This window comes from Delphinus delphis, chromosome 8 (assembly GCF_949987515.2).
Source record: "Delphinus delphis chromosome 8, mDelDel1.2, whole genome shotgun sequence".
NCBI classification, from domain to species: domain Eukaryota; kingdom Metazoa; phylum Chordata; class Mammalia; order Artiodactyla; family Delphinidae; genus Delphinus; species Delphinus delphis.
In genome coordinates this window covers 63,232,454-63,245,032 of record NC_082690.1, presented here as the reverse complement: position 1 = coordinate 63,245,032, position 12,579 = coordinate 63,232,454, and the positions used below count along the sequence as shown (strand labels likewise).

Below are 12,579 nucleotides of genomic sequence, written 5' to 3'. Positions count from 1 at the left end.
TTTCTCGTTCTGACTTACTTCACTCTGTATGACAGACTCTAGGTCCATCCACCTCATTACAAATAGCTCAGTTTCGTTTCTTTTTATGGCTGAGTAATAGAGTTAGTTGTGTGTAAGCCAGCAGCAGTGGCATAGGGGAGGGACGAATCGATTATGCCTTCAAGGGAGAGGAGAGGCTTTACAGTGGAGTCCCCACTTGAAAGACTGAGTCTTGAAAGCTATGAAGGAATTCCCCCAGAAGAATAGAGAACAGCATCTTTGGAAAGAGTCCTCCTGATACAGATAAGCTATCCATGAAGCCACGATCGCCACCCTTCAGATATTCTGGTTTCCCAGAACTAACACAGAAAACAAATATCTTGACAGTCTATCTGTAAGCTTTCCAACCAAGGGGCTGGTGTGATGCACATGAAGGCTCCTAACTGATCATCCTGGGAAGCAGGATTTGGAGGTGAGAGAAATGCACTGGATTCACCAAGATCTTGTTCCAAGATCAGAGCCTTGCATAAGCTTAGTCCTTGCTGAATTCTCTGGATCAGGTGGCTGGATGCGTAAGGAACCTACAGCACTTGACTGTAGGAGAAGTGGTATTTACACGTGTGCTAGCATCTTGTGAAGGGAGCATATTAAAGCCAGGAGCAGAGGAAACACAGGAGGCTCTTTGAGTGGTGCTCTTTCCTCATCTTGCCAACTCCAAGAGACACACTGACTCATGATTCTTAAAAATACCTGTCGGAGACAGAGGGGCAGCATCAGGTGCCAGAGTTGGGGATGGGGGAGCAACTGTGACTGTTTCAGCTCACCTGGAGGCATTAGAAGTAAACGGCCTGATGCATCTTGGCTCCTGAGATAGAAGGTCCAGGCATTTCATCAATCAAATAGCATAAGAGAAAGATCCACAGGTGGAAAATGTGGGATTAGGTAAGGGCCAAAGAGAGGAGCTGGTCCTTTGGTCACAAGAATTTCATTAAACCTACAAGATGCCCAAATGGGAATGAATTCCACGGAAAATGGATGGGAAACGTTGCTTGGGAAGTAGAGGCAATAAGAACATTATAGAAGGACTTCGAAAGCTTTCTTAGGGACAAAGCCAATGTGAAGTGGGTTTGGGAGTGACCAGGAAGGAGTAGAGATGTTGTTTTTAGCCTGCTCTTGATTTCAAGATTCCTGATGGTGAAAGGAGGGTAAGTTCTATAAGGCAGCATGGAGAGACAAAGTACATAGTCAGAGACAGTTTTGTTTTTCTCTAAGAATCAAGGAGAAGCGTTTTCTGCCAAGGACATGGGACAAGGAGGCAGGGCAGAGTAAAGAGAAGAAACAATCGGAGAACACCAGGACGTGGAATAGCACTGGATCAGGAGGACAGGATACTGGGATAGCCTTGGTGGAGAGAAGGGACTCCTGACCCATGAAACCAAAGGAAGTTGAAAAATGATGGCTGTGGGGACTTCCCTGGGGGCGCAGTGGATAAGAATCCTCCTGCCAATGCAGGGGACATGGGTTCGAGCCCTGGTCTGGGAAGATCCCACATGCCACGGAGCAACTAAGCCTGTGCGCCACAACTACTGAGCCTGTGCTCTAGAGCCCATGAGCCACAACTACTGAGCCCGCGTGCCACAACTACTGAAGCCCACGCGCCTAGAGCCTGTGCTCCGCAACAAAAGAAGCCACCGCAATGAGAAACCCACGCACCGCAGCAAAGAGTAGCCCCCGCTCGCAGCAACTAGAGAGAGCCCACATGCAGCAATGAAGACTTAAAGCAGCCAAAAATAAATTTATATATAAAAAATATGCTTTTCATATTCCTTTTAAAAAAAGAGAAATGATGGCTGTGAACACTGTTACCTTTTGTGGTGGTGGGGAGGGAAGATGAGAAGTTCATCTATGTGTGGCTAATTTTTTTCAATGAAGTAGGTGGTGACATCAGTTGAGAGGGGAGTACAAGGTTGGAGACAAATGGAAAAGTGTGAAAGAGCTGATACAGGGATGGGGGAGGGAAGAATGCAGGGATGAGTCAAGGGACACCCCCGCCCCCCAAGTGCCGATGCCAGTTCATGGAACTACCAATGGCTGTGCTGCTCCGGAGCACCCGCCCAAGCTATTCAGCAAATGACCCTGGTATGATGCCCCTTTGCTAAACCCTGCTGGGAAAGAGGCGTGAGGGCCTCTCCGAATAGCTGGCAGACAGGAGTCACAGATGGCAAAATTCTAGCTCCTAAATTATGCTGGGGAATATGATGGGTGGACATTTTGGGTGCATTGGCTAAAGATGGGATGTACCCTTAGGAAAATGCGGACAGCTAGAACCCTTGAGTAACCATACCCACTATCATCCTCCTCCTGGTCTTGAAAAATCTCTGTGCCCAGAATCAAGTTTGGGCGCATGGCTCTAGAGTAACCAGAGGCTGTCAGTTGTGACCGAGGTCATCGTCACCATAACATCTATGAAGCGTTTTCTAAGCACTTTACATACACTGAATTATTTATCCATATTTTACAATCAAGAAAATTGAGCCCCAGGGAGAGTAAATCAATTGTCCAAGGTCACACAGAGCTGAGATACGAACCCAAGGAGTTGGATACAGGATCCGCGTTCTCAGCCAGTGGGAGCAGCTTTCACAGAAGCCGCTGCCTACTTCAACTTTAACTGCACTCTGACTTGAGTACAAGGCAAGTCAATGTCTGGGGCCAGGATGTCTTTGCAGCTCTCTTGGCCCAAGTGGCCAGGCTACTGGATCAACCGTTTGAGCACCAGATGACACAGAATAAAGTCTCACATTAGCAGTTTGAGTTCATCCCATACTGTGTACTACAGAACCCAAGCCAATTGCATGGGGGAGCCATGATGATTCCGTTTTTGTTTTTTTCTTAGGGGCCGGGGGTGGGGTGGACGGGGTTGTGACTTCGGTTTGGAGTTTGGCTCCGATGCAGAGTCCTAGAAGCCAGCAGCAGTGTGAAGATGCTGACAGTGCTGGGACTTCTGTTCCTGGGAAAATAAACTCCTGCTCAGAGGGCAGCGGGCGGACTCCACAGACCCTGCTTTGTTGCTATTTTGAGAGGCTCTTTCAGGACTATGTGGGTTGGAGCCACTGATCTCAAAGCAGGGCAGGTGTGAGCTGTTTGTGAGTCAGTCAGGAACCAAAGAGCTGAGGGGCGGAGACCCTCTGGATGCTTGTGGTAGGAGATTACCTTGTCCCAGGGATCTGTCTGTCGGGGAAGGCATTGGAGGACCAGCCCTGGTCAGCCTTCTCTCAGCAGCCCCTGGGGCCTCTCGCTACTCATGGTGGGCCAGGTCCCAGCTGTCTCCTGCCGGTCTTTACTTTGAGATCTTGACCTGGAATGTGGAAAGGGGCCTCAGCTGAAGGAATGACGGCCTAAGATGCACTCCTAGGAGAGAAGCAAACTGGTCCCATCTGTTCCTCTTTCAATATCCTCCTTCCTGGTAATGGCCAAGAGCAGTTAACTTTTATTGAATGTTCCTACGTGCATGGTTCTCTGCTAAGCATTTAACATACATTATCTTACTTGATCCTCATAAAACCTGTATGTGGCTGGCACTATTACCTTATTTTATAGATGAAGAAATCCAGGATTTGAGATAATATGCCTACGATCACATAGCTAGTAAGTGTGGCAAAGCCAAGAGCCCAACCCAGGCTTTACTTCAAACTGCATGTTCTTAGCTAAAACAGTACGCAGTATCCCGTCCTCCAAAGGCCACAAGACAATGTCTCTTTTCTCACCAAATGCTTCCCCTCTAGCTTTGGGCCTTCTTAGCCATAGGCATCTCCCCTTACTGTCCCAAAATTCAAAAACTGTCTTGCTCCGAGGCATTGACCTCTTGGACTGGTCCAAGGACAAGGGCTCCCAGCCTCCTACCAGGTCACACCTCATCCAGGCACCTCTTCTGCTGGAACCACCCCGTGTGTGGGAACATGAAAGAAACAGCATGTTTCCACCTTCAAAAACCTGGGCTAAGAGAAACCTGCTCTCCAAGCCACCCCAGCTTGAGGAAGCACGTGGGAAGGGGGTGGGTGAGCCAGGCAGATGGAAAGTGCTGGGCACCCAGGCTGGAGTCCACTGCATGCAATAGAGGGAGGAGGTCAGCAAAGGACTGATGGAAAAGGAGAGCCCGGATGGAGTCAGATGAAGTGGGTGGGAATTAGGAGGAGGACATGGAGGTAGAAGCTCAGAAAAGGCAGGGACTACATGTGGGAGCTCGTCAGAGATAAAGAGATGAAATTAAAACAAATATAAATAGATATAAATGATGAAACTAAAAAGGTAAGTTGAGGCCAGGTTAAAAAAATGTCTTAGGGCTTCCCTGGTGGCGCAGTGGTTGAGAGTCTGCCTGCCGATGCAGGGGATGCGGGTTCGTGCCCCAGTCCGTGAAGATCCCACATGCCGCGGGTTAGCTGGGCCCGTGAGCCATGGCTGCTGAGCCTGCGCGTCCGGAGCCTGTGCTCCGCAACGGGAGAGGCCATGACAGTGAGAGGCCCGCGTACCACCAAAAAAAAAAAAAAAAAAAAAAAAAGTCTTAAAAGCCAAGCAGGCAGAAAAGCCTCCGCTTTCTCGTCCAGACTAAGGGCAAATCCTGGGGCTTACGACCAGGGTCAAAGGATGAAAAGGGATTTTTATTTATTTATTTACTTGTGGTACACGGGCCTCTCACTGTTGTGGCCTCTCCCGTTGCGGAGCACAGGCTCCAGACGCGCAGGCTCAGCGGCCATGGCTCAATGGCCCAGTCGCTCTGCAGCACGTGGGATCTTCCCCGACCGGGGCACGAACCCATGTCCCCTGCATCAGCAGGCGGACTCTCAACCACTGTACCACCAGGGAAGCCCGGAATTTTTTTTTTTAAAGGGGATTTTAAAAAGAAGAGTCTGGCAGTTGTGTTTCAGGTAGAGAATAGGAAAGATACTGATTATACTGCCTATGACATATCCAATACTGTGTGTGTGTGTGTGTGTGTGTGTGTGTGTTTAATGCTCCTTAAAAGTAGAAGAAAAATGTTTTGCTATGAGTCTTTCCCAGGGGGTTTGAAGTCTCCTCACTTCGAGCTTCGCCCAGCAGACTTCCCACCATCCAAGAGTCAGAGCTCACAGCCTGGGTCTCAGGACTGAAAGAACCTCCTCACATTGCCTCGCATGCAGAATTAATTCCTCCACAGACAGAACTTCTGCACAAGGTACAAAGGTACAACCTCTGTCCCAGCGGCTGGGACATGGCACCTACAATCCCAGGCACATCGCGGCTGTTAAGACCTCCTGGTTAAAAAGCTTCAGTTGGATACAAGAAAATAAAGAGTAAGTGATGGGAACTGCACTTCTCACCTATTTCCTCCAAAACCTTTTCAATGAGGCTTTTTCAATTCTTAAGACAATGGATGTGAACCTTTACCAAAATGTCTGGTCACCTCAGCATGCTCTCTGGTGACTGCAATGCCCCCATCCCAAAGCTGGGATGGGGCTGAGCACAAACAGGATTTCTGCTGGGTTCCAAACCCATAATTTTCTACCTACTTGGCCATAGAAATGAGGAAAGAGAACTGGACTGGGAGACAGAGAGCAGGGCTCAAGATCAGGCTGCACCACTTATAGCCATAACACTAATAGCCACGAGGTTCCTAGCCTTTCTTGGGCTTTTTTTCTCTTTTTTTTGCGGTACGTGGGCCTCTCACTGCTGTGGCCTTTCCCATTGTGGAGCACAGGCTCCGGACGCGCATGGCTCACGGGCCCAGCCGCTCCGCGGCATGTGGGATCTTCCCGGACCGGGGCACGAACCCGTGTCCCCTGCATCGGCAGGCGGACTCTCAACCACTGCGCCACCAGGGAAGCCCCCCTCTTGGGCTTTTTTAAATGAGGGGTTTGTACTAGTTGATCCCAACAAGCCCTCGAGCTCTCTAATTTGGTTCAATTTGCCTCACTTTTCGTGACACAGCTTACCATACACCATATCACAGCTAGAGTAATTTTCATAAAACACAAATTAGATCCCCCAACGTATCTCATGCCACTTCCCTACTACAAGTCTCCCATTATACAAACGACGTCACCCACAACCCTCACTGTGGACTTCCGTGTCCTGTGTGATCCGGAACCCACCCCTAGCTCCTAACCATCACCACGCTCAGACGTGTTCTTCACCCCATTTTCCACCTGACTCACTCCTACTTCTTCAGTTTTCAATGAAGTGTTACTTCCTCAAAGAGGGCCCCTGACTACTCCTTCTCAATCAGTAACAGCCCTTGATGATAGCTACCAACAGTTCCCCTTCTTGGCTGTATTTATCAACTTGTAAATTTCAGGCTTATTTCCTGGGACTATTTAACTGGCATCTCCCAAGCGGTAGATGGGAGATCCACAAGAGCAGAGACTGGTTCTACTTTGTGCTCACCACTGGACACCCAGTACCCAGAACTTGATAAATATTTGCAGAGTGAGAAGTGCAGAGGGCACATGCCAAAGCAGGCCCAGGGTTGGGGCGCTGGGGTCGGGGACCTTCTGAGCCGGACACTTCCTGTCCCTCCTGTTCTACAGTTACAAGGTCAGGTCTCTTATCTGTCAGCTGCTTTTGCCCTTCCTCCCCCTGAAAACATTCAGCCTCAGTGTGAAAATAGATGGATACCCATCCTTGCAGTTCAAAGATGGTGACAGAAGAGTGAGCCTGGGTTCTGTGAGTGCGGACGCTACTCCAGCCCCCAGCACTCACCCCACACTCTCACGCTCAACCCCTACAGAGTCGGCAGGAACGACTTGCAACGCCAGCCCTTGGCCTCTGAGAAACACGCAGAAGAGGACTTCCGAGAGCCTCCCCCCCGCAACGCAGCGGCTCTTTTGGCTGACAGCACACTGACTAATCTCCACACCAGATGACTTCCGAGCAGAGCAGAAGCCCAGCAACTTCTGAACCCAGTGCGTTTGAAAGGCAGCGGCCTCTCCGCATCCTCACACCAGAAGTGCTGGGCACCTTCTTCTGGTCACGGTGTCTGCAGCTTCCAACCGTTCACGTGCTCAAGTTAAAATAACGAACTCTCCTCACTTCATTCTTGCCTTTCTGCACAGAGGCTCATTCACTAGAATGTCAGAGGAGAAACAAAGACAGCTGACTGTTTTCTCCCCTAGTGTCTATAATTAGATTCTCATGGAGAACTTGGCCACGACAGGGCTTCGCCGGACAAACACCTCCCCCCTCCACACACGCACACGCACGCGCGCGCCCGCACACACACACACAGTGTCTCTCCCCTCACTCATCTCCACGGAGACCCAGACAAAGCAGCCAGTCACTTACCCTCTTCAGCCACGCGAAATGCTTGTAAACATCAATGTCCCCATCCATGCTGGGTACCCATGTCAGCAGTTAGATTCCTTGGTTGAAAAAGCCCTTTTTCTGGCCAGAGACCAAATTCTCTCCTCTTCCTTGCTTCTGCCCCCCCCGCCCTCAGGAACGTCAAGCTGTGTTCAAATTTCCCCAAGTCCCCTGGCCTGCGTCCGGCAGCCTTTCCCTAAACAGTTTCAGAGACACAGTGGCTCAGACCAGACCGTGCTGCTCCTGTATCCACCTCCCACCCCCCCGGACACACACAGGCACCAGCTCAGGGACACAGAGCTTGTAGAGCAGGGGAACCTAGCAGAAGGGTGGCGGGGGGAGACAGACTTGGCCAGGAATTGTAAACACACACACACACACACACACACACACAGGAACATTCTTTTCGGTGATAATACCAGAGCCTGCCAGAGGGAAGCAGTCCCGAAGAAAATTCCTCGTCTGGCTTCCCCCTTCTGGAGTGGCTGGAACTCATTAGGGAGAGACCCCGGTTTCCTGTCTCAGCTCCACTCTGCATTTACCCACAGGCTCCCAGCTGCTCTCAGTTTATTTGGGACTGGGGAGAGACTAAAAATAAGCGCTGCTCTTGGAGGAACTGCTGGTTCCCACACACAGCCTGACTCCCACCCAGCAGCCCACGCCTACCCCTCTTCCTCCAGGCTGGTGTCGGGCTGTGCCCTGAGGGAAGCCAGTCGTTTCCAAATAAGAACAAATTCAGAAGCAGCTCCAGTCTGCGTTCTTGGCCCTGCTGGGGGTTTGCCGTCCTGGGCACTGGGGGCGCCGTCCGGTGCTGCAGCCTGGGAGACCTCTGCTGCCAGCCGTCACCACAGGGCTCCCCAGGGCCGCATTCTGCACGGGAACAGACGGGGCAGAGCTTCTGTCAAGCGCCCACCTCGCTGGCTGTCCCCAGCCCAGACTAGCTGCTTCACAAGCCAGGTGAGGCCACCTCACGTGTGTCCGTGAGATCTAGGGAGCACTCTGGGTGGGAGCCTCGGGAAGGCAGCAGGCTGAGGAGATGGGGAGCTGCATCTGCCTTCTTCCTGGCAGGTCACATGCTGGCTTGCCAGGGTGGTCTGTCCAGCATTCCCCACAGGCTGCCCCCCACTTCCTCACATTCCCGCCTCCCCTGAGAGCTCCCCTAAAAACAGCTTTTCTCCCTTGCCCAGCCCTCAACGTGTGGCCCTCGGCTCTGACTGGTTATGAAAGCAGTCTTTGATGTGGGTGCAATGGGAACTGTGGTTACACGCAAGGGCTCTGAGCTCTGCTGCCCGAAATGACTTGCAGACACACATCTTGTGACTGCGTGGGCCTTCCCGGCGCCCTTGGGGGTCACCAGGGGGTTTCCTGGAGCTCCCACCTGAAGAGAGGGCTCTGCTGGGTGTTGGCATGCTGCTCAGCACGGCATCTACGCTGTCCATAGCCCAGAAGCAGGGCCCGAGGACAAGGCAGAAAACACACAGTCCCCGGCAGGCTGGCCCAGCCCACACAGAACACAGAGGCGGCAGGAGGAGGGCTGTGGCCAGCAGCTGGCACGAGGGGAGGAGTAAATTCCTGGAGACACACCCAGATCAGAGGCCAGAAAGGAAAAGCAGGCTCAGCTGCCCATGCCCTGAGCTCTAGAGCCTTCTTCTGGTCTCTGGCCCAGTTCCAGAGTACAGCCCGGGCCTCACCCGCCAAGGTTCCCTGCCCAGAACTAGGATAGGATGCGTTAGTCAAGGTCTCTAAGGCTGCAGGGGTGGGTAGGCCATTTTACTTTTTTCTGTCTAAAAACCTGGGAAAGTCCAATGAAGAATTCATTTGGTCAGCACACATCTGCCCAGCATCCAAGGCAACTGAAACCAACTTCTCGCCCTGGGTAAAGAACCTCCACACGGTACGTGATAAAGGTGTTCCTGGGGCTCTGGGGAGGAAGAGGCAAGACAGCTGATCTGGGGGCTGTATGGGGAGAGGTCTGCCCACCCTTGGCGGGGGGATCAGTGTCCGCTGGTAGGTTCTGGTGTGAGAGGAGGAAAGAGGGGGACCAGGCGGCAACATGGCTGCCTCTCAGCCTCGCTGACTCCGACCTGCCTCTGGGGAAGCTGGCTTCCCGGCACCACCCCCCCCCCCCCCCCCGCCCCGTGTCACCACCTGCCCTGCGGCACTGAACCACACCTGTTTACACGTCTGACCACTTCACCAGACGGGAGCACATGTGTGAGCCCTGATTCACAGCTCTGATCTCCACGCCTAGCACGATTCCTAGCACACCGTAAGAACCTGAACGTTCTCCGCGTGAAAGAGTGAGGCTCAAATGGTGAGACTGGAAAGATAAACCTGAAACTATGTGGAGAAAACGAGCTTCCCCAGGGTAAAGATGCTCGACTCAGAGAAGACAAGACAGAGCCAGCTTCATCTATTAGCTCAACTCCTGTGTGATGAACGGGGGTGGGGAGCGAGGAGGGGAGAAAGGCAAAGGAGGGAGGGAGGGAGGGAGGGAATGGAGACAAGCTGCAGCTAAATTCTTGGCATATTTTTACCGTATCCTCAAGTAGCAATTCTTACCTCAGGCTTTTTTTTTCCTGAAACCCCTAAGTATACTGCACTTCAACTCGGAATCCACGAGACAGCACTCCAAAGGTCTAGAAGCAAAGCCATGGCTGCAGCCCCTCACTCCGAAGGCCACCCCAGCCAGGGGCTCCTCACCGCGGGCCACAGACGGGCTTCGGAGGGTCAGACAGGCCCTTGAGTACGTTCATAAAATGTACAGAAAGCACTATTTCTCTGAAATAATTTTCCTCAGGTCATCAAAATGATCCATGACTCCCAAAAGATGGAAAGCCTGGATTTTATCTGGTCTAAGTAGTTACTCAGAAAGATTCAGGCTGCCCTTATTAAGGCAGGATGGGGGCGGTCCTACTTCTATAGCACCACCCTGTGAGGTAGAGAGACTCTCGGGGACTCCCTGGATCCATCACTAAGGAGAGACGTTTTCAGGAACCACATAGTATACATCAATAGGAGTCATTACAGTGACCCTGTGGCCCTCGGAGCCTTCCCCAAAGCAACTCACGTCGACCAGACTCAACTCACTACTGGAACACGAGGCAGCCAGCTGACGGCAAAGGGCAGGCAACTGAGCATTTGGGGAGCAAAGGCACAGCTAAGAGGCCAGAGTGGCCAGGGGAACTCATATAGACTGCCCTCCTCCTTATCCCTGGGTCCAGGAGGGGAACCCAAGAAAGTCACTTATCTGGCCGGAATCCCATGTATGCGTGGGAATGACTGGGGATGGAGTTCCTGAGATTCTCCTCCTCCTGCCAGCGGCCAGGAGTCAGCAGCATCTAACTGGGCACCACTGTGGACCGAGAAGGGGTCACGTGCTATTCCGCTGACCTCTCACTGGCATCCTGAGCTCCAGTGCAGCCCTGAGCCTTGGCCTCTGGGCCACGGTGACAGGTGTCAGGACGGACCTAGTAAGTCAGACGGGCTTGTGCCCTTCAACAGGTGCGCTGCACCGTGGGCCTGCCTCTTGGAAGAGGAAGGGGAGGAGAGGGAAGAGCTAGCCTGAGGTCACTGCTCCTCGGGGCTGGCAAGTAAGTCCTGCTTGTGAAACAGGCATCCTGGCCACCACAGCCCAGGTCCCCAGGGTGTCCAAGCACGAAGACCCACCTCCAAAACGAGTTAGCACAGTCCCCGTAAAGGGCCAGATGGCAAATGATTTAGGCTTTGTGGGCCATATGGTTTGTGACAGTCGACTCCCATTCGTAGCGCAAAAGCGGCCACGGCCAATGTGGAAAGCAGTAAGGGTAGCTGTGTTCCAGCTCCACTTTTTTTGGTGAACGCTAAGATTCAAGTTTTATATCATGTTCACATCAAAAAATTGTCTTCTTGGGATTTCTCAATCACTGAAACACAGAAAAATTATGCTTAGCTCACAAGGAATAAGAAATAGGCAGCAGGCCAGGTACAGGCCATAGACTGCTGACCCCGGGGGGAGGATGCTGCTTCTCTATCTTTAGTGCATCGCCAGGGCTAGAGGGCTTTCTTGTGAAAATGCAGATTCGGACCCAGCAGGTTGGGAATGGGGCCCGAGACTGTGCATCGCGAACAGGCTTCCAAGCGATGCTCATCTTGCTGGTCTCAGGACCATATCTGAGGAGTAAGAGGTTAGGAGACTACTTTCGGAAGGTCTTGCAGCCCAGTGTACTGAGCAGTCCTGCCTGGAGGTGGGACTCCTCTGGAGCCTCCCTACCTGCTAGCGGGTGCCTGAAAGGGAAGGAGGCCCGGTGGTGTGCCGGCAAGCCCTCTTTGCGGGCGGAGGGTTGAGGGGGTGTCCACATGCTCAGACCTCAGATCATGCTAACCAGGCAACATTGCCCACCACGCCCCCTGGGCCTGAAGCAGGAGATTTAGTGGGGAAGGATTTATCTGCTCTTTCACCAGTGTTTGCACATTCTTGATCATTTATAAACATTGGTTCTGAGGGACTGAAACAGTCTCAAGTCAAGTCTGAAAGAAGCCAGATCTCTGGAATTTAGTAAGGTACAATTTACTTGGACGGCAGGGAGAGAAACCCAAAATCCAGGAAAATTAAAACTGCTAAGTTTGCAGTGGCTGAAAGCCCCCAATCTGCGGTGCTGTGACAGGAAAAAAACGTATTCAAAATCCCCCAAGGTACAGGAGACTTCTCTAGGGCAGGGCCTGACAGACGCAGGGTCAGGAAATGGAGGCCACCCTAATTAATAGCGCACCAGCAAAAGGCACTGGAATTAAAAGGTGTTTGGAGGGCTTCCCTGGTGGCGCAGTGGTTGAGACTCTGCCTGCCGATGCAGGGGACACGGGTTCGTGCACTGGTCCGGGAAGATCCCACATGCCGCGGAGCGGCTGGGCCCGTGAGCCATGGCCGCTGAGCCTGAGCGTCCAGAGCCTGTGCTCCACAACGGGAGAGGCCACGACAGTGAGAGGCCACATACCGCAAAAAAAAAAAAAAAAAAAAAAAGTGTTTGGAGAGATCTTCTCGTCTTTGACAATAGAAGGTCAAGTCTACACTCCCAGGATGGGCCCTCATCCCTCTGGTCTCCTTCCCCCACCACAAACAGTTGAGGCCTCCCGGGCCTACCCTTTATCCACTGGGTTCCAAGGAAAATAATTCTTTTTGCCAGCTGACTCAGGTACACTGTCCAGCGGCCTCATTAATGAGAGGAACTTATGTCCTCTAAGCGTTGGGAGGGGGTCGGGGGAGGCAGCTATTTTCTCACAAAAAGCCCA

General features: G+C 52.2%; 1 protein-coding gene and 1 long non-coding RNA gene across 2 annotated transcripts in view; one reads left to right on the top strand and one right to left on the bottom strand.

Moving 5' to 3' along the window:
* PPFIBP2 (PPFIA binding protein 2) overlaps positions 1–12,579 on the bottom strand; it is a 117,741-nt gene that overhangs the window by 75,075 nt on the left and 30,087 nt on the right. The gene's annotated exons all lie outside the window — the stretch shown is intronic.
* On the top strand, positions 7,907–10,166 carry LOC132429099 (uncharacterized). The gene is made up of 3 exons (XR_009520285.1): positions 7,907–8,268; positions 9,113–9,205; positions 9,905–10,166. It is a non-coding gene; the product is annotated as an uncharacterized lncRNA (long non-coding RNA).